We start from the raw sequence: 21,577 nt of genomic DNA on the forward strand, positions 1-21,577 counted from the left end.
CCGCACCAAGTCGACGTTGCAATTTTCCGCAAAATAAATTTAGATTTAATCCCGGCGAGTCGAGGTTTGCATCATTAGTTGTTTACTTTTCCCAAAAGAATTTTCTTGGATAAGAACAACTGTGCCTCCATTCCGTCATAGTGAACGGCCTTGAGATCCTTCATCACTCCTCATATCAGATCACGGGATATATCGTAGGAATATTTAAGCCAAACATAGAAGAAAGCGTAAAACTTTGAGACAGACTCAGCTGACCCATTTACTTGCGATCAGCTGATCCAAAACAAATTAAAATAAACGATCGTGCATACGAAATAATATACATACAAGAGGGCAAAAACATTGCCACTGGTGAGGGACCAACGCCCGGCGATTCACATAGGGAGCATCATATTTCAATTTTATTAGTGGCAATTATTGTACGCAGGGAAAACGTTCATTACCTTTCCCAACGTAATGGAACGACAAGTACGTTATTAAGGGTCAATGTGGCATAAAATCACTATTGACAGTATAATTCATGTTACTTTTGACCGTTTGACCGATATATTTACTCGGATTTTCCGGCGCAAACAATTGAGCATAATCTACTATATATGCTCAACTCGATGGGATGGAAGGATATGCACAGCCTTATGTGCCGACACCTTCCTAAAACAATTTTAAATACTGATGGCAGTGAGATATTGTAAAAATAAGGCGGAATATATTCAATTACTCAACGCAAAATAATTTAGGCAATCAACATAAATTTAAAATGTTGCATGTAGGAATTTTTGGGTTAATTTACTTTTCATCAATTTAAAAGTTATGTGAAATATCGCATACCCTTATCACGGTTTGGCGAAACCGTCGAAAACAACTTAGTCAGATTTACTTAACTGGAGCGCGGTGGATTGACATGTTCAAACGTGCTCACATATTGGACAGTGTACGATATAGCGGTACATAGCCGCGATCGTCATTGATGATGATGCATTGGCGCAATGTATAGGACACTAAGGAAAGAATTTGTTTGGGTGAGGAGCGCGGAATAATAACTTAGCCAAAATGATAGAGACAATAAGAGTCTTCATTGAATCTACATACACGTATACAGGTGTATTGATATAAAGGGGTTTGTTGCCCCGTATGAAAAACAGAGAGAACATGATTTTGATCTTACCAATATAAACTTGAAAGGAAATATTGATATTAGGGTCTGAGTGCTTCGGAAAAGGAAGAGCCGACCCGAAGGGGTAATGATTCTTTTGGGAAAGGGGAATTTAATTTAAAGCCCAGTTGAAAGAAAGAGAAAAATATTGATTGATTGATTTTTAAGAGTATACTTAAAATCAAAGAGTAATACAAGCGGTAGCTGTTAATAGCTCGGCGGTATGGTGCGCTGTTTTACAAAGAACCCATGCTGGGTTCGAATACAGATGTTTAAGTGAAGGTTTTCACAACTCCGTTGGTTTAGTAGTATCATGCATTATGAAACATTTGGGACTTGTTGAACATTACTCTGTGAGACAGCAATGGTCAAGTTTAGGTGTAAAGAAAGGGGTAGGACTTAGAGATACTCATTTTATACAAAAGATATACGAAATAATACATTAGTAAATTGAAGTAGCCGCTTGAATGTGTGCTCGAAATAAGAGAGTTTTAGAGAGTGGAAAGAGAGCAGAATTTTTCCAAGAGAATTTCAGAGGGGACATCCAAAAAAGGGGGCAAAGTTTCTTAAAGTATGGAAGTCCAATATTAAGGCTGAATTGGGTAATCTATGACAAAAAATTAAATAACTGTTGAAAAAATTTGAAATAAAAAGGAAGATGTCTCAGAATAAGTATCGAAACAAAAAGTGTTAGAAACTTGTGAAAACTTCATACGGAAAATAGTGCGAAATCCGTTGAAATGGATAATATTTGAGTTTAATTTCTAGGGAAAAAGTGTAATTATAAGAAACAAGTGTTACATAGTAGAAGAAAAGTATTATTGTAAGAACTAAATAGTGTTACATAAATAAAAAGTTCTTATTCCAATCGTAGTTGAGTGTTTGAATTAGAAAAACCGAAAGACCAGTGCCGCGCCTTCGGCATAGAACACTTCATATATCACTCCATTTCCACTGCGTTACAATCAGGCCTATGCTAAGAGCTCATGTTTAGCGTAGCCAACACCAATACCAACGCCGAGTATAACGTACGTCAAATCTAAAAAAGCTTAACATCATAAAACATCCAAATTCAGCTTTCTTCAATATGCAACTTTAATCGGGAATATTCATTAAATGTGACTAATGAGTTTAATTGATTCAAAACTTATCTACATGATCAATTTTGATTTTACTTACATGGAGAACAACAATTCAAGACAAAATTTTCAAAACGACTTATCTGCTTTTGTAAACAAAGATTCAAACGACGATTTGACGAATCTGATAGCTCTCCCACGCAAACCAACACCATCAACAGGAAGCGGAAACCTTCACCTACCTATTGATGGTGTTGGTTTGCGTGGGAGAGCTATCAGATTCGTCAAATCGTCGATTGAATCTTTGTTTACAAAAGCAGATAAGTCGTTTTGAAAATTTTGTCTTGAATTTGTCTTTTATTTCACCGTAAAAAGCTTGAGCAGAATTTAAAAATAAATCCTGCTCTTTTATTGTTGTGGATATTTTTAGTTATCAAGCTACAATCATTGGTGTTGTTGACGATTGTTGACATCTCATGCAACTGACAGCGGTCTATCTGCACACTGTGCCCGGGACATGGTGGCTATTTTTAGGCTAAGGGAGTTAGATAGGGATGTCTATAGCCTGGTTACAATAGATAGCATTGAATGCCCACTTTAAAACGGAGATTCAAGTGGATTTTCATGTATTAGGGGAACTGGGGGTAGGACGCCCACGTTAAGGAAAATGCCATTTTTATCAATGAAAACCTCCATTTCAGCCAGTTTTCATCAGCGCATACTGAAGAACAGCATATCTGCGACTGACTACCGATAACAGATATCTAATTGTCCATTTTATTGCACAGAAATTTGATTTTTAAAAAGCACCCGAAAAAAAATGATTTTGAAACCATGCGGGGTGAGATGCGCCAGTGGATGGGTTAAAACGCGCATGTGCTTATCGTACTGATTTTTATTTTAATTGCCTACATTAAGGCAATTAACCGAATATTTCAGCTGTTCCGGACATACAAAATGAGCATGGGCGTACTGCCCCACCGACCTCAGCAGTTTGAGGGCCCATAAAATTGTATTAGGACCAATTTTGACGACGATTACGTGTGGAAAATAAAGAATATGAGTAAGCAGCATGGCTCATGGCTTAATTTTCAATTTATCAATGTGTAAAAGTGATAGAAAGACTAAATGCCACCGAGCTAAAATTGCATCAAAACACGCAAAAATCGTTTTTCAGGTTTTCATGTATAACTAGAGAAAAATCATGAAATATATGTATCCAATGGCAATATTTTTCATTGCTTTATCGTATAGACTATTGAAAATAATCAAAATGGGGATATTTAACCTTATTCAGGGGTGGCGCGTTTTAACCCCTATGGGCGTGCTACCCCCACTTCCTCTAGATGTATGGTTCCAAGTTGCCACGTTCTCGATGATGATATTTTATTTTGAGATAGTTCAAATCGTCTGACTGCTTTAAACCACTTTACTCCTAGTGTGTATCTGTAAGCATGCTCTAGGCAAGTGACACATTGAAATTATTCAACTGTTAGAAAGATTAAAATGTTAATTGTCTACATCACTGAAGACCATAATGCTACGTTTAGACAAGGCAAGTGAATTGAGCAAGTCGATTGAATCGAACACGTAAACATCTTAATTCAATTCATTTGAACGAAAAGAAAGTTGAACATATTCAACTTTTGGCAAGTCAATTGAGTTGTTCAATTCACTTGCCCTGTCAAAACGTAGCATAAGCGTAGGGGAAGTGGGGGTAGCACGCCCATAGGGGTTAAAACGCGCCACCCCTGAATAAGGTTAAATATCCCCATTTTGATTATTTTCAATAGTCTATACGATAAAGCAATGAAAAATATTGCCATTGGATACATATATTTCATGATTTTTCTCTAGTTATACATGAAAAACTCGAAAAAACGATTTTTGCGTGTTTTGATGCAATTCTAGCTCGGTGGAATTTAGTCTTTCTGTCGCTGTTATACATTGATAAATTAATAATTGAGCCATGAGCCATGCTGCTTACTCGTGTTCTTTATGTTCCACACGAAATCGTCGTCAAAATGGTTTTAAAACGATTTTATGGGCCTTCAAACTTGAGGTCGGTGTGGGCATTACGCCCATGCTCATTTCTGTATGACCGAAACAGCTGAAATATTCGGTTAATTGCCTTAATGTAGGCAATTAAAATGAAAATCAGTACGATAAGCACATGCGCGTTTTATCCCATCCACTGGCGCATCTCACCCCGCATGGTTTCAAAATCATTTTTTTTCGGGTGCTTTTAAAAAATCAAATTTCTGTGCAATAAAATGGACAATTAGGTATCTGTTATCGGTAGTCAGTCGCAGATATGCTGTTCTTCAGTATGCGCTGATGAAAACTGGCTGAAATGGTGGTTTTCATTGATAAAAATGGCATTTTCCTTAACGTGGGCGTCCTACCTCCAGTTCCCCTACACGAGTAGTATCCATTATTTTTGCTAGAAATCCGCTTTTTCAAAAAAAAATCTCATTTATGTTGAATGCCTTCCGCCATACACGTTTATGTAACTACTAGCCTCTTTTTGCCAATAGAAGTTAGAGCCTGGTATAGAATAGAGTGTTTGGTCGACTTCGACTTCAACTAAAGTTATTTTTTTACATTTCAGCAAATGTAAATATTTATTTATTTATTTCGTCAAGCATTGTAGACTACAAACACATTGGGTCGTATGAATAAAAAGTAGTAAGTACAACTTTACTACATTTTCAGTAGTAAACGTCACTTGTGGAACATGTTCGTATGAATAAAAGAGACTTTACTACACTATACATTTCGAACATACTACAAACAACTGATTCGGTATGAATAAAACAAGAGTTTACTACTGATTTCTTGTAGTCTGCTCAAGACGTTGCTACTCTTGTTTCAAATGCAGATTATTCATCAGAATCGAAGCGAATCGGCTTTGTTCTTGAAAATAGAAGTCCAATTTAGGGAAAACAAACAAAACAGACATGTTTTTTGTTGATTAGCCGCAAAAAATGATGAAATCATCATCGTCATCATGGGGTCTATTTTGTTTTGACGTTTCTCCATGTAGTAAATGGTAGTAAACTGTAGTAAAGGCTAAGTTCGAATGTAGCATATTCTATAAGTTCGAAAATATTTTTATTCATATCAAACATGTAGTTTTCTCTGTGGACTTTATTTTTGAGTAGATACTACAAGCGCTGAGTTTTGCTACTTTTTATTCATACGACCCATTGTTTCACTTAAACACTATCTGTTTTAATCACTAGACAACTATTATGCAATACTATTCATTGTTTTCCTCACTAGCGTGTTAGACATTGATATGTCGATGACCTCACAATATTTATTATATATGTTCATCATAGAGTTGAGCGGTCCATTTTTAGCATAGGATGTGCGTTGCAGATTTAGTTGAAATAAGTCACGATTTCTCAAGGTACGCGTAGGTGCATAAAAGTTCAAGCCTGACAGAAGGCTTTCTGCTTTTATCTGATGTGAGATTAAACCATTAACGAATGTTACACAACCAACTTCTCTTCTTTTCTTAAGTGTTTCGATATTAATTAGTAGGCACCGAGATTCATATGACGGAAGCGGTAGGGTTGACCAACCTAACTTTCTAAGAGCAAAAGCAAAAACTGTTTTTGTACTGATTCGATTCGATTTGAGTGGACTTCTTGATAGGGTGACCAGACAATGCTACAGTATTCTAATATTGATCTGACGTAGGACACATAGAGTGTTTTATCGTGTAAGGGTAATTGCAATGATAATTGAAACGTTTAATGAATCCAAGCATGTTATGTGCTTTATGAATAATGACGTTATAATGTTCTACAAAGGTCAACTTGGAGTCTAATAATAACCCTAAGTCTCTCACTTTTGTGCATCGTATAATTCGTTCCTGGCCTAGCTTACAGGTAATGCTTTGTAATATCTGCTTTCTAGTCAATGAAATCATGCTACACTTTTTCACGTTTACATCGAGAAGGTTTTTGAGCACCAGTTATAAAATCGTCAATTTCTTGTTGAAATACGGCTAAGTCAGCATCATCACAAATTTCCATGTACAATTTCATGTCATCGGCATAAATAAGGACCTTAAGGCGTTTTAATATGAGTGTTATATCATTAACAAAAAGAATGAACAATAATGGACCTAAGTGTGATCCTTGTGGTACACCAGAAGTAACTTTAATTGGCGAAGACAATTTATTATGGAAGCGCACTAACTGAGTTCTATCTCTAAGATATGATTCAATCCATCTAACCAAATATTCCGAAAAACCTAATCGCTGAAGCTTAAAGAGTAATAAAGAGATGTCAACTCTATCGAAAGCCTTACTGAAATCCGTGTACAAAGTTTCAACAGAGTTACCTCTATCCATTGCAGCAAGTGAAAATGTCACGAAGTCTAAGAGATTAGTGGCCGTGGATCTGCCTTTAAAGAAACCATGTTGGCGATTTGTGATCAAGTGCTTAACCTGTTCAAAGAGTTTCATGTTCACAATAGATTCAAACAATTTCGGTATACACAGGATTTTGTTTTTACACGATTTTTTTTCGCTCGTATTTTTGATCGTGTGACTTCAATTTGCCACCAAACTCTTCGCAACATATTTCAAAAAATCCAGAATAAATCAAAGAAAAATCACATGATAATTAATATACGTTAAACATTTAGGATGAGTGGAAAATTGAGAAAATGTAAATCGTGTAAAAACAAAATCCAGTGTACATGATATAATTGCAATGCCCCGATAATTTTGTACGTCTGAGCGTTTGCCTGATTTGAAAATTGGAAGAAGATAAGATTTTTTCCATAAATGTGGGAATACTCCATGAGCTAATGATTTATTAAAAAGCCAAAATAATGGTTTTACAAATGAAGTAGCTAATTGTTTTAGTAATAAAGGGGGAATTCCATCGGGTCCAGGACCCTTGGACGCATCTAATGCTTCTAATGCTGTTACAATTTCATGTACAGTAATACCGGATATTGAAATATCATTTGTCTGATCAGGTAAATAATGAAAATAATCACGATCATAAACAGCACCAAGAGGTTTGTAAGTGCTTTGGAAAAATTCGCGAAATAATTGCAAATTTCCTGGCTATCATGGCTAACCAATTCTTTAAATTTCATGCATGATGGAAAAGTATCCGATTTCTTTTCTCTTTGACAAAGTTAAAGAAGGTTTTAGGATCCTTTTTATATTATTTTCTAAAATCCTATTATAATTTTCGTATGCTTCTGATATTTGATCGTCAAGCTCCTGCATATTTCAATATATTGTTTCAGATTATCAGAAGTTCGATTTTTCCTATATGTTTTATGCATTTTTGTTTACGATTTCTTAGATTTCTTATCTCACGAGTGAACCAGACCGGATTCTTAGAATTGTTGAAAACTTTTTTGCGTTTCTTAGGTACTAGCTCATCTACTAACGCAAACAGTGTTTGATTAAAAAAATGTAGACTGCTGTTTATATCTAAGTTACTATTGAGTATTGTTTGCCACTCAACTGCGTCAAGTTCATTTCTCATTTTATCAAAGTCACAATTGTTGAAGTCATTCACCATTTCAAATGCACATTTATTCAAGGAGTGCTGGCAGAATTTATTATTAATGAGTATTCAATTGCTGTGTGGTATTGTTCGTTTTTCCACAAAAGATGCTGGGCCTTATCAACATTGAAATCTTCCGTACAGTTAGTGAAGAGAAGATCTAAATGGACATTACGGTCGTTACTGACATGATTCACTTGATTTAATCCCAACTGACTAGATTTATCAAAAAGTGACTGTAAAGTTTCATTTTCACCAATGATAGGAAGTAGCAAAGACATATTATCTTCATCTGCAATAAATTCAATTGAGTTTTGATTAAAGTCACCGTATATGTGAATTGTTTTTGTAATTCGGTTTAAATAATCAGAATAGCCTCAAAGAGGCGTTGGCTTTTTAAATTTGATAACTACTTTGTACATTTATGTATTTACAATAAAAATTTACCTTGTCATAAGACGAGTTTGTACTATCCCACTTTATTCCACCACTTGATTGTACCTTTGACAGATACGTATTTTGACCTCAACAGTAAGGCCGTTTTCGACTCTAAATTTCTTTTCACACTCACCAGAGCGTTCGCCTTATGTATGAATCATCACGCTGCTAGGAGCTAACCACCTCCCTCCTAAAAGCATAAAAGCACGATGGCCCCTAAGTGGTAATTAGGATTGTACCCCGTTTGGCATAAAGTCATTTGGCATAATGCCGTTTGGCATAATGTCGTTTGGCATAATGGCCGTTTGGCATAATGGTCGTTTGGCATAATGGTCGTTTGGCATAAGGTCATTTGGCATAATTGTTGTTTGAGCTGTGTAATGGATAAGTAAGATTTGTTGAGCCATTCAGTTACGTAGTTTCCTTCATATGGGCATTACAAGATAATTGGGAACGGAATTGTACGGCGTGACAAATTAGGAATAAATATGCTTCCTGTCAAAACGGAAATTTTGACGCACCTACCAGCAAGATAGATCAGCATTAAATTAAATTGACATTGAATTATTTTCATGTAAGGGCAAGCCAGAAAACTTGACAATTTCTCCCTTTTATGAGCAAACGGTTTCTAAGGAAGATATCTCCCCTTGCATTGAACCGAACGAACGAACGATATCTCCCCTTGCATTGAACCGAACGAACCGTGTCTTAAACCAAGCAGATTGAAAGAAGGAACCATTTCGACTATATGACACTACCAATATATCCACTACCACGAACAACATGACCCCGATTGTGTGCCTAGCCCGAATACCATCACCCCGAGTGGGACACTACCCCGAATGAGCAAGTATCCCCAGTAGTACTGATTTCAAGTTTACAGTTTATCTCAGTGAAAAAAATTTAAACAATAGAAATTTATTTATAACTCATGTAACTTGTTGTACGACTTATTCAATAGCAGGACTACTCAAAAAACTCCCTACATATCATGTGCTACCTTTGAAGACTGGTAAAGTTGAGGTGAGAATTTCGAAGCACGTTCCCATGCTCAATGCAGGGAGCCGGAGGAAATTTCAGCCCACGTCGACTGGGCTTAAGACGGCTCGCGAACATGTATTTAAACAGAATACAGGGGTAGAAAAAGTTGCTTCTGAAATTTGCCGGCGATTAACCTTACTGTGACAAGAAGGGCATGACGACAAGACCCTAGAATGAGAAAATCTCTTCTGTTTGTCGAATATGCTTGTTCCTCCCATGGCAAGGAACAGGCATAGCTTCGTTATACCTTGCAAACGCGATCATTTAAAGGATGTGCTATCTCTTCTATTCGGCTTCATCTAAAGAAGGCATTATCAACTCTGTTTGCCTTAAACCGGGCCAACGCATTCATTTAAAGAAGGTGTTATCGCTTATGTTCGCTCTATACCGGGCGAATGCGCCATTTTACGATTCATCGGTATCTGTGGGTGTTAAAATAGTAATAGTAAAAAACTACAGATTCGAAATGTATTCGGGCTACTGGACTTTCAGGGTAACGGATCTCGGGAGTCGGAGTAGTGTCCCATTCGGGGTAATGGCTTTCGGGGTACTGTCCCATTCGGGGTAGTGGCTTTCGGGTAATGGCATTCGGGGTACAGGGGTGGAGCCACCATTTCCTCTCTTGACTTCTGCCGGGCGAATGCATTTTCTGAATGAAGGAATCATATATATATAAACCTTTGCCTTAAACCGAGCAAACGCATGAATTGAATAAAGGAACTATGTCATCTTTTACCTTTTGCCGAGCAAAGGCATCCTCTGAATGAAAGAATCTCATCTTCCCTTGCCTCTAACCGAGTAAATTCTTAAATTCAAATAAGGAACCAAATCATCTTTTGCCTTCTACTGGACCTTCTGCCATCCTCTGAAAGAAGGGATCATATCTTCCCTCGCATCAAACCGAGCAAATGCCTGATTTGGACGAAGGAAGCATATCGTATTTCGCCATCTGCCGGGCAAATGTATCCTTTGAAAAATGGAACCATATCTTCTCTGATGTAACTGTCGGGAAGATGCATCCTTTGAAAGAAGGGATTATATCCTTCTTTGCCGTAAACCGAGCAAGTGCCCTTATTAAACAAATCTTCCCTTGCCTTCGCCAAAAAAATGTATCCTTTGGAAGAAAGCAAGTTATATCTTCCCTTTCCTAGAACTGAATATTGCATACATTGTGAATAGAAACCATACATATTCTCCCTTGTGTTATGCCTGAAAAATGCATTATTTGAAAAAAGAAGCATATACTTTTTAGACTTTTTTTTTAAATCTTTCGTTTATTTTGGAGGCTTAATTGCCGTGAAGCGTTACGGAGCCGAAATCAAGTTTAACAATTCATTTCTTAAATCTTATATATAATGTTAGTTTTGGGGAACCGAAAGACTCGCGGTTTGGTCGAGGTTAGGGAATACAATAATATAGTAGGAAAGGAAGGAAATTTAGGGTGCTTAAGAAATTACGATGCTGATGTTCACATAGTTGACATTCTTGGCGATGTTTCACATCTGTAACATTTTTTTGGGAGACAACAATGAGAGGAAGACATACGAAAGGGGTTAACGACAGACATTGAAATGGACAACAAGAGGAAGACATTCGATATGGGGTACGACAGAGAAGGGGGTGTGCAGACTAAGATCGCAATCTTACATCAGCAACTTTCACAAATTGGTGGACGAGGGACATGTATTCGAGATCAAGGCCCGCCAACACTTCCCTAATAGGCTTTGGTTGTTTTCCTCGGACCCGGAGATGTTCAGTTAAAGCAGATCTGGGGGAACATTTTAGACTTATGAACGACAAAAAATGCTTTAAAAAAGATGAATATATGTCAAGCAAAAATAACTTCATTTGGTTTTTATTGCCTTTTTTTGTGTAAAGTTGTTTTTGCTCTTGAGCACTTACAATTTTGCTTTTTGACTTTCCGTATTTTGTAGTTTATTTTAATCAACGACGGTCTTGTTGCTGACCCAGAGGTAAAAAGATTTCAAGTGAAATAGGCAGATTTTATTACAAAAGTATATAGAATCTGAACTTTAATTCGAAAAAATCAATTTAAAACATCTCTTTTGTAATGTTAAAGTGACAATCATTATAAATAATTGAAATATTATGCGTAGGATTCGAAAATGATGATTACACAACTATTATGCCAAATGACCATTATGCCAAACGGCCATTATGCCAAACGGCCGTTATGCCAAACGACATTATGCCAAACGGCCTTTATGCCAAACGGCCTTATGCCAAACGGCATTATGCCAAACGACTTTATGCCAAATGACCTACCACCGTAATTAGTTAGAAGATTCACTTTTTGTCAAGCGAGCGAGGCAGAATGTTGATATCCTCATCAATACTCAAAGTGCAGTGTGCATAAGTGACCTCTGCTTGGCATTCAATCTACATCATTGATTACCACTTTGGATCAGCTCAATTCGTTGAACGAATTAGCGCCAGTTAGTACGTCATATAGAACCACAGCAGAGATGTAGCTCAAATTGGTTTATTTGATATTTTCCCAATTGGTGGTTTCCATATTCAATACTAACCAACCGGGCGCGCGCGAATTGATGCTCATTTACAAACTGGTGAACCATGAGTGGAATAGGGTGTATAACCCGTTATTGAACAGGCTATGCATTATTTATCAGGTGTAAAACAGTTGGAGAGCCTAATGAAGCTGTTTCATTCGACAATTAACCCTATGCACACTATTGCTAAATATTACTCATGAATCGATTCACCATTTTGCTAATAAGGGAAGATGGTGCCGTATCGTTTACTGCGAACTAGAGTTTCCAAACATTGAGGAGAGGGAAACAAAAATAAAATAGGGGTAATGACGGCTTTGGCAGGTTTTGTTCTATTATTGGCAGGGGGGTATTTTATGACGGATTATGCTCAAATTTGGCCCACACATTCTTTGCATTTCAAAGAATATTGTGACCAAATTTCATAAAATTCGGTCGACAAAAACCCCCCTGCCAATAATAGAACAAAACCTGCCAAAGCCGTCTGTTCTCCTATTTGTTTTGATAATAGAATTTAAAAAAACGAATTGAATCGCTACTAGGTAGAGGGTTTTTTTATCGAGACACGACCGCCAATTGGACGTAGGATCACGAAAAGTGTAAAATTTTGATTTTTTTACAGGGTTTCGACTTTTCGTTTCAATGAGACCAAAGCAAGCGTTTTTCGGGCCAAGGGAAAATCTTGTTTCGTTGTTTATGTTGAGGATCATCTTTCACCCATTAATCTTTTCTCTAGAATTAGCATTGGAAGATGAACGAAAATCTTGCCTATTAGATGAAAATCCTTTTTCGTTTCATTACTTTCACCTCTCACTCACTTTTCGCGAGAATTATCGCAGAACAATTACAAAATTGTATGCCGCGCCGGGATTCGAACCCAGAACAGTAACAATAATAGCTGTGGGGATGCACTTACTTTAGCCACACCACCACGCTATCTGTATGAAAGCGTTAAGTTATTTGTTCCACATAAGCTACTACCTACCATTTGCATTGATGATGCCACGAAAAGACTCCAATATGAAAGAAAAAGAGCAAACCAACGTTTAGCGGCAATCGAAGTGAGCGAAAAATTGTTATCACTCTCCAGGCTGTTTTTCTTTCCCGAAAAGCGATTTCTCCCTGAAAACTTTCGTGAGGGAAAATCATGTGTTCCTGAGATTGAGTGAGCATTATGAACCCTGTTTTTTTTTATACAGAATAAGTTTACTGACGTTGTTCTTAGGCTGCTGTGACCGCTATCGAATTCTTGGTTGCGATGATTTGACGTTAAAACGCAATAGACTCCATCCATGAGAATACATTTTGGCAGTGTCTCAAAATCTTGAAAAAAATATATCACTTGATTGCTACTGACACCAACATCAGCCACTCGATGATTTGCCACTGAAATGCAAAAGAAGTCATCCATGCGAATCAACATTTACAGCATCTTAATGATGAACTTTATCTTCCAATTCTTTATTTTAAAATTAAAAAATCACTTTAATAAATAAAAAAAATTGCAGCATCTTTTTGCCGTTACCAAGCGTTTAATTTTTGTACTTTGGAAAAAATCGTCTCGGCTAAACCAATATCAGAATCTAGAAAGAAAACTTTACTTGACTGCTTCTGACGCCAATTGACAATTTTCTGCTGAAACGCGATAAACATTATCCATGCAAATAAATTTTCGCAGCGTCTCCCTCCAACAAGCGCTTGCACTGATACCGACGCCAAAGAAATTGCCTTGACCCTGGTTTTGCTCGGGAGCAATGGCATCGAACGAATGAAAATCGGAGCTAGCGGGATGTTATTGGACGCTGAAAAGGCGGGGACTCAGTCCATTGGTCCGGTTTTCGCGACCGATCGGCAGAATGACTAAACAGCATGGCACCGAAAGCTGACAGCGAGAAAGGCGGTGGTGCTGAAGATGGTTGCTACGGCGACTGTAATGGACAGCGACAGCAAGGATCAGAAACACAACGTCAAGGGCGACAAACTACCGAAACGGAAGCTACGGTGGAATGAAAACTATAAATGTAGATTACAAGGTGTTGAAGCAGGGCCACCTGGAAACTGGCGTATCGTCGAAGGTGATAAGTAGCGCGATCAGCTTCATAAATGACATCTTCGAGCGCATCGTGGCTGAGGCCTCCCGTCTGGCGTACCACAAAAAAAAACACTCAACGATCACCCTTTGCGCCGTCTCAGAGGAAACCTCCAAGTGAACGAGAACGAGGACGTAGATCCACTCAACACGGCCATTTTCAGGGCTTTTCATGGAAGATTTCCTGCCATGATGCTTCTCCGAATTTCTCTGTCGGTATCGTTATCGGAGGTCACCGTGCCCAAGTACACGAATTCTTCAACCACCTTGATTTTGTTACTCGTAATGGATGGCTCATATTGTTCTCTCTTCAGGATCTTTCTACCATGTACTTCGTCTTCGACGTATTGATGACTAGTCCGATCTGCTGTGCTTCCCTCTTCAGTCTTATATAGGTTTCTTCCATCTTCTCAAAGTTACGTGCTGCAATATCAATGTCGTCGGCGAAACCAAATACAGTATCCCCCCGCTTATCCGGACCTCGCTAGTCCGACGACTCGTTAGTCCGGATCTCGCTTATTCGGAATTTTCCGGATTAAAAAGTATCAACACCCTTTTGAACACATTATGCTGTCAGTTTTCAAATTTGTGCTGTGATTTTGTTTTGGTTCATTTGTATGGATTTGACAGTCGGATTGACGAGAGAGGGTTAGGACAAAAGGTCGAAAGGACAAAAGGTCGAAAGACAAAACGTCGAAAGACAAAAGGTCGAAGGGACAAAAGGTCGAAAGGGACAAAAGGTCGAAAGGACAAAAGGTCGAAAGAAAAAAAAAATTACAAAAAGAAATGCGAGAGGGACAAAAGGTCGAAATAGACAAGAAACTGAAACGGAGATAATCAATCTCGCCTCAGAGTTGGCCTACACAGTTGGCAAAAAATCTGCTCTTTTATTTTTATTTTTACAAAATTCATACAGTAAGTACAACTAATACATGGATGTTTGAGTTTTCTAAATGTCTCTTCGATTTGTCAAAATGGCGCACGCCGCACATAAAATATACCGGCGTGTATTACACAAAGGTGTATATTTAATGCACGCGTCTGCGTGGCTGAGGCGTGCACTATTTTAACAGATCAAAGTAACATTTAGAAAACCTAGATAAACATCTATTATTTGCACTCATTGAATGAATTTTATTAAAAATAGTGTAAAAAGTTAAGTGAAAGTGAGTGAAAAAAATAATGAAAAATAAAAGAGCAATGTTTTGCAAACTGTATAGGACAACTCTGTCTCGCGCAATACAAATTTTAATTCAACAATCTTTTTCACCTCTAACAGAACTATCTAGATATTCATAATATTGTTTCATAGTCATTACTCCTTCTTTGAAAATTGCTCATTCTTCAACTTTGATTAATGAGATGGGTGTGTAATTTCTGCTTGAAGTTAAATGCATTTCATAAATTCCAACAAAATTTGTTATCAACTTGTTCTTGATCGACCTTTTGTCTCTTTCGACCTTTTTGTCTTTTTCGACATTTTGTCTCTTTCGACCTTTTGTCCTTTCGACCTTTTGTCCTTTCGACCTTTTGTCCTTTCGACCTTCTGTCCCTTTCGACGTTTTGTCCTTTCGACCTTTTGTCTTTTCGACCTTTTGTCTTTCGACCTTTTGTCCTTTCGACCTTTTGTCTTTCGACCTTTTGTCATAGATTCAACGAGAGGAACCCCGTTAGTCCGGTCATACATTTGTCGGTTCAGCGGGGGTATACTGTAGCTGAACAGACTTCGTATTACTCCTTCCAAAACGATGTTGCACACTTAGAAAAAATATACCGACTTCGGTAATTCGTTTACCGAATTCTCAACAGCTGAACGATCGGTAATGGTTTTGGTGGAATTATAAATTACCGAAAGATTTGTAATTTGGTATTGGGATGAGAGACGTCAAATTTACTGATTGTTCGGTATCGTTTATCGAAAAAACGAACCAGATCGGTAATTTGCCTTAAATGACAATCCATCAAATTTACTGGCAGATCTGCGAATTTTACCGAAAAAATGTGGAGTTTGTATTTAAGTGCTTTTACCGAAAAAACTGTAATTTTCGAATTGACCAGGGAATCAAAAATACTGATGATACTTCTATTCATTTATTTCAAATATATTTCTTACTAGCAGACCCGACAAACTTCGTTTCGCCTAAAACTGATTTATTCTCACATTAGTTCTCGAGTTTGAATTGAGAAGAAATTGGTGTTTCTTTTGTATGGAAGCCCCCCTTTCCAAAGGAAGGAGGGGTCTCGAACCATTTTAAGAACCTTCCCCGTACCCAAAAACCTCTACATACAAATTTTCACGCCGATCGGTTCAGTAGTTTCCGAGTCCATAAGGGTCAGACAGACAGAAATTCATTTTTATGTATATAGAAGATTTCAAATATAGATGTAATATCATTATTTAGTATCTTACGGATATATTTATTGAAAGCAATTCGTTTATAACTCGTCATTGCAAGCCTTGCAGAAGTTTGACTCCAGTAGTCTTTAATGTACTGGTATTAAAAAGGGCTCCTTCGATGAAGAGGAAGAAGTTTTTATCTGCAGGATTTGGTACTTGATTAAATACGGAGAAGCATTGGCACAAAATGCCAAACCCTTCCTCTCCAACAGGAATAACTGCAGATTCCCAGCAAACCGCACATCTGTCTGACATGTTTGGAAATTGTCCACGAACCGCCAATATTGGGATGCTTTCCCCCGCTTGCGGAAAATCTTCTTAAGGCTATTTATAAAACATGAAATCATATAATTCATGTACCATCCCATCATACAATGAAATCTATATCTTACCTGAATCCATTTTACCAAACCCGCCAGCGGATTATCCAACGCCGGCTCATCATTCCTTGAACGCTTTGATCCACGCGAGGGTTTTTCAAATCTGATGATTGCAAGAGCACGTACGATATCTATTTAGAAACAAACATTGCAATTATAGTCATAATCAATTGTTCATACGCTTGAGGAAATTACCATTAGTTAGCTCTCTAAACATAACTTGGTGAGCAGTCAAAATTTTATCTTCTAACTTGTTCCACTCATCAATGAATAAGTTTGCCTTAGGCATCAAGGCATAAAAGTCTAATGTTATCTAGAAAAAGTATTTGATTAGAACAATGTTGTAATATGTGTCCCTACCAGTTTTCCGTTATACGCTGCCGCAACAGGAAAAGTTTGCAAGTACTGCAAGAACTCACCGGAATCCCGTGATTCCTGCCGCTTGAAGAACGTTGCTTTCCACAGCTCAAGTACGCGATGCTTACAGCTTGAATTGGGAACTATGTATTGCAACTCGAGCATCTGAAAGATAGTATAATTGATTACTTATATAAATATACTTCAGTTGTTCCAGCATACTAATAACTCGATATTGGCAGGAAGCTCAATTTTCGCATGAGTTGCATCCGATCCTACGGTGGCAAGCGGATCAGTGTGTGATTCTTTGGTACGACGGCGTTTAATTACTCGTTCTGTTCGTCGGAAGCTCAGGCCAAATACTCCATTCGATAGTGTCCTGCATGACGGTTTGGTTTTCGAGCGTGAGCATGAAAACACAAAGCCTGGAACATATTACAAAGTAAATGCATAACAAATTTTGTAATTAAAAGCTAATTTTTTCCATACTCGTATTTCAAACATCTAATCACTCAATTACCATAATTATAATTATTTGCTTAAATAATCACTAGTGAAATAATCACTAGTTCACGGTTCACATAAACTTCGTTGATACTACGTTTAGACTATTAAATGAAACATTCAATTATATACAAAAGAAATATCATCAAGATACTCGACAAACTGATATGATTGGACGGCCGCCTTGACTGTACTTGACGACACGAATCGAAAAACTTATGCTACGTTTAGACAAGGCAAGTTAATTGAGCAAATCGCTTGAATCGAACGCCAACTGAACGTGTAAACACCAAGGGCCTCATACGCCTGTCACTGGCGAACAAAGCTCGTGTACACTGCATCGAAGCTTAGAACCAGTGTTAGGGCGCAATCGCTAATGCGAACATTTTTATATTCGGTTAGTTACTGCAAATAAATTCTTTTTCGAGTCCATATAATCAAGTAGGAATCTCAAGCATACCACATCGTTATATTGCTGCATGATTGAGTGTTAAATTTTGATAAAATATCGAAAACAAAAGGGTGCATAAAAATTGTCTCGCCATAACAAAAAGGTGGTAGAGAATTAACACTGTTGTTTACATTTTAGAACCAAATCCAGATGTCGCACATGTCGGGGTAGGGATTCAGTGCTCCACCTTCTCCCCCTGGTAAACACCTTAATTAAATTCACTTGAACGAAATGAAAGTTGGACATGTTCAACTTTTGGCAAGACAATTGAATTCAACTGAGTTGTTCAATTCTGTCAAAACGTAGCAGTAATAAATAAATTCGTTCAACTCACTTAAATGGAAATAAAGTTGAACACGTTCCCATTTTTGCAATTAAATTAAACTGAGACATTCAATGTGCCTTTACATGAGACGTTTGAAATCAGCTGATTTTACGGTAAATTGACACTATACTCAATGGAAGTGACAGCTTCGGATTTGCACGGTTGGTTCAGCGGTTGTAAACATGTTTAGTCTCAGCAGTGTCACATGAAAGAGCCTATTCTCCAGCCCTGTCAAAACGTTGCATAACTCGAGTGATCATTTGCCTAATCTAAACATAACATAATCATAACGATATTTTTTACTATAGACCAGTGCATGATGACGTAGGTTGACAGTTCACAGAGCTTTTTCTCCGGGACTTAGCCTCCGGCGCAGCTTCCGATAAAATTGTTTCGTCATTTTATTCGCATGTAGATGTCCTTTGCGATTGATTTCATGCTGAATGCAAAGAATAACACTTAAATATTCGGATCACAGCAATTTTAAACTAAAAATATGAAATTTAATTTTCCCTTCATCGATTTTTCTTCTAACACCTTGTAAACAAGCTCTGTGAACTGTCAAAATAAGTGAGGTTAAGTTAGAGTTTGCATTGGTCTATAGCGAAGATAGCGAAATGTAAACGCAGCATAATTTTTGCATGCCATCAGTGTCATCAAAAAATGACGTATTTCAATCATCAATTATTAATCATTCTCAGGGTGCCCAGACCTACCGATTTATCGGTTGTCCTACCGATTTTTACCTCACCTACCGGATCACAGACAGCCGGGTCAAAACTACCGATTTTATCCTGTTCCTACCGGAAAATCACAGATTTGTATATATTTTCTTAGGCAATTAAGCATCACCGAAAAAGTGTGATTTTTTTTCTAGTGTATACTGACTGATTAACAGTCGATTCGTTTCCCGTCGATGAAAACAAAATGTGATTGGCAGCATGGCAGCCCTGTTTGCGCTGTCAACATTTCAGTGGTTTTTTTTTCAGTGGGACTCACCAGCTCTTTTACAATTTCGCACTCTTTCACACTTCCCGCCCGTTCACGCTCTCGCGCTTATTTTCAAAAGTATTTTTCATTGTTCGATTCATCAACCCATAGCAGCAAGTACGACTTCCGACTAGAGCATAGAAGCAAGAAGCCATTTTTAAATTTTCCAAATTGAAATTCGGGTTTAAAATGAATAGCATTATGGCTAAATTTTTGAGAAAAGGCATACAATGCCAAAACCAACAAGGTAAGAATGAAATAATTTAGTTTGAACCAAATTGAGCAACATTTTTATTTCACAGCAGCCGAGACACCAGCAGGATCGAGTCTGGACGAATCTGGTTCCGGCGGTGCAATTTCCTGCACAGATTCCAACCAACAGAAAAGGATTCGGAAATTGTCATCAGAGGATAGGAGAGGTACTAGCGTATCTGAGAAAAACGTTGGTGATACTCGGTTGAGCGCTGAGAGAGGGTACGCTACGGTTGGAACGGTGTCAACGTCTTCCGGTAAGAAATATTAAGAGTAATTCGACTAACCTTCTCAATAATTCATGTTGGGCTTATTCCAAAAAGCAAATTAACTAAACGAAAAGAAACTTTCCTTTAAAATAAGTAGATGCAGTCGCAAAGAAGATTAGCCAACTATTAAATAGTTTTGTTTTTGGTAAAACAGCGAAACATATTACTATGGGAGGAAATCTGAGTTTTTTCCGGTAGTTCATCAGTGATGAACAAATTCTTATCCCGGAAGGAATCTACAATGGTCGCTGAATTACAAATTTGTGCATGGGGAGCAGAGCATAATGTTTCGGCAATGGATGTCGAAAGTTTTGTCGATTTGTCGAAGCGAATTTTCAAGGATTCAATCGTTGCACAAAACCTGAAACTGGGAAGAACAAAAATTACAGCTATACAAACCAACGTCATAGGCAGAGCTAGCCTCAAAGAGTTGGCCGAGATTATGAGAACTAGTTTCTTCGTTTACTCATCGATGAGTCAACGGATCTTTCTGGTTTAAAATCGCTCGCAATGGTTATCCGATCAAGCCAACAAAATGGTGACCAACTCTCAGTGCGCGATTATTTCTACCACATTGAATCTGTGGTCGATGCTACAGCAGATGGGCTGTGTTCCCGATAGGGAAACCAAGTTTTTCCGAAGCAGCTGATTTGTTTTCAGCAATGCTGAACTGTAATTTATTTTTAATATTTAGAATAAACAACAATAGTTCATTAATCTAGCTTACTTACAAATAAACTGGTTTCTCCCACTGTACCAATGCTCCTCGATTCCTTATATTTGGGTGTTGAAGTATGGTTCAACTACCCTACTTTTGCCAGCGACTTTTCCGTGGAACTGCTACTCAAGTATAATTACTAAATTTTGCTTTCCTAGTTTAGATAATTTCTCACGGGTACTACTTAGTACTTACGATCGACTTTACTTTGACTGCAAATCCACCTGATTGGTAGCCGAAGTCACTCCGAACTGGGATTTTGATTTTCAACCGAGTCTGCAGGTGAGTATAGATGAGATTATTTACATTGATTTTTCCACTATTTTAGCTTTCTTTTTAGGTTTTACTCACTGGATTTATTATCACAACTGACTGATACCTTTTCCTGCTGATCGTAAACGATTTAAAAATACAATTTAATTCCACGAGAACTATTTTCGATTTGCTATCTAATTAATTGTGAATTCACATTCCAAAGCGATGGCGAACTTTGTTTATTATTTTTCTTTCTCCTGTTTACTTCCTACACTATCTACCACCACCGTAATAATTCTCTCTGTCTTCCTTATACTACCACTGATGCGCGCGAGTTGTCATGCTGCTGTTATGCTGCGACCAGGGCTGTTAACGCGGCGTCCTAACAGGCTGTATAGGATGATCGTCGATAAGTTCGAAGCCGACCAGGTTCCATTTAGAAACAATATGATAGGATTCGGATCCGATGGTGCTAATGTGATGATGGGAGCACATCACTCGGTGGCCAGCATGCTTAAAAAAGATTGCTCAAATATTTTCATCATGAAATGCATTTGCCATTCTTTAGCTTCGTGCTCATCGTATGCTTGCAAACACATTCCATGTTATGTCGAACAGCTTTGTAACTTCCTTAGTTCTGGAGGACAAAGGGGTAGTCGGTTCAGGGAGCTACAAATTATCGTCGAGTTGAAACCGTTAAAAATGCTGCATCCGGCTGCCACGCGATGGCTATCATTGGAGTCCGTTGTGGAACGCATGCTGGAACGATACAATGTACTGCTAATTTATTTTAGTTATGT

The 21,577-nt window shown here is 37.8% G+C and overlaps 3 long non-coding RNA genes across 3 annotated transcripts; 1 reads left to right on the top strand and 2 right to left on the bottom strand.

Annotated features, from left to right (window-relative positions):
- Nucleotides 1–16,385: 16,385 nt before the first annotated feature.
- LOC134225896 (uncharacterized) lies at nucleotides 16,386–17,584 on the bottom strand. Its single transcript, XR_009983348.1, has 5 exons — nucleotides 17,236–17,584; nucleotides 17,076–17,178; nucleotides 16,852–16,969; nucleotides 16,669–16,787; nucleotides 16,386–16,600 (listed from the first exon to the last, which is right to left on the bottom strand). It is a non-coding gene; the product is annotated as an uncharacterized LOC134225896 (long non-coding RNA).
- Nucleotides 17,585–19,589: 2,005 nt separating this feature from the next.
- Nucleotides 19,590–20,951, top strand: LOC134224722 (uncharacterized). The gene is made up of 3 exons (XR_009983036.1): nucleotides 19,590–19,792; nucleotides 20,681–20,804; nucleotides 20,863–20,951. It is a non-coding gene; the product is annotated as an uncharacterized LOC134224722 (long non-coding RNA).
- Nucleotides 20,059–21,000, bottom strand: LOC134224723 (uncharacterized). Its single transcript, XR_009983038.1, has 3 exons — nucleotides 20,874–21,000; nucleotides 20,718–20,798; nucleotides 20,059–20,644 (listed from the first exon to the last, which is right to left on the bottom strand). It is a non-coding gene; the product is annotated as an uncharacterized LOC134224723 (long non-coding RNA).
- Between the last annotated feature and the right edge of the window lie 577 nt (nucleotides 21,001–21,577).

Source organism: Armigeres subalbatus, chromosome 3 (genome assembly GCF_024139115.2).
Source record: "Armigeres subalbatus isolate Guangzhou_Male chromosome 3, GZ_Asu_2, whole genome shotgun sequence".
NCBI lineage: Eukaryota > Metazoa > Arthropoda > Insecta > Diptera > Culicidae > Armigeres > Armigeres subalbatus.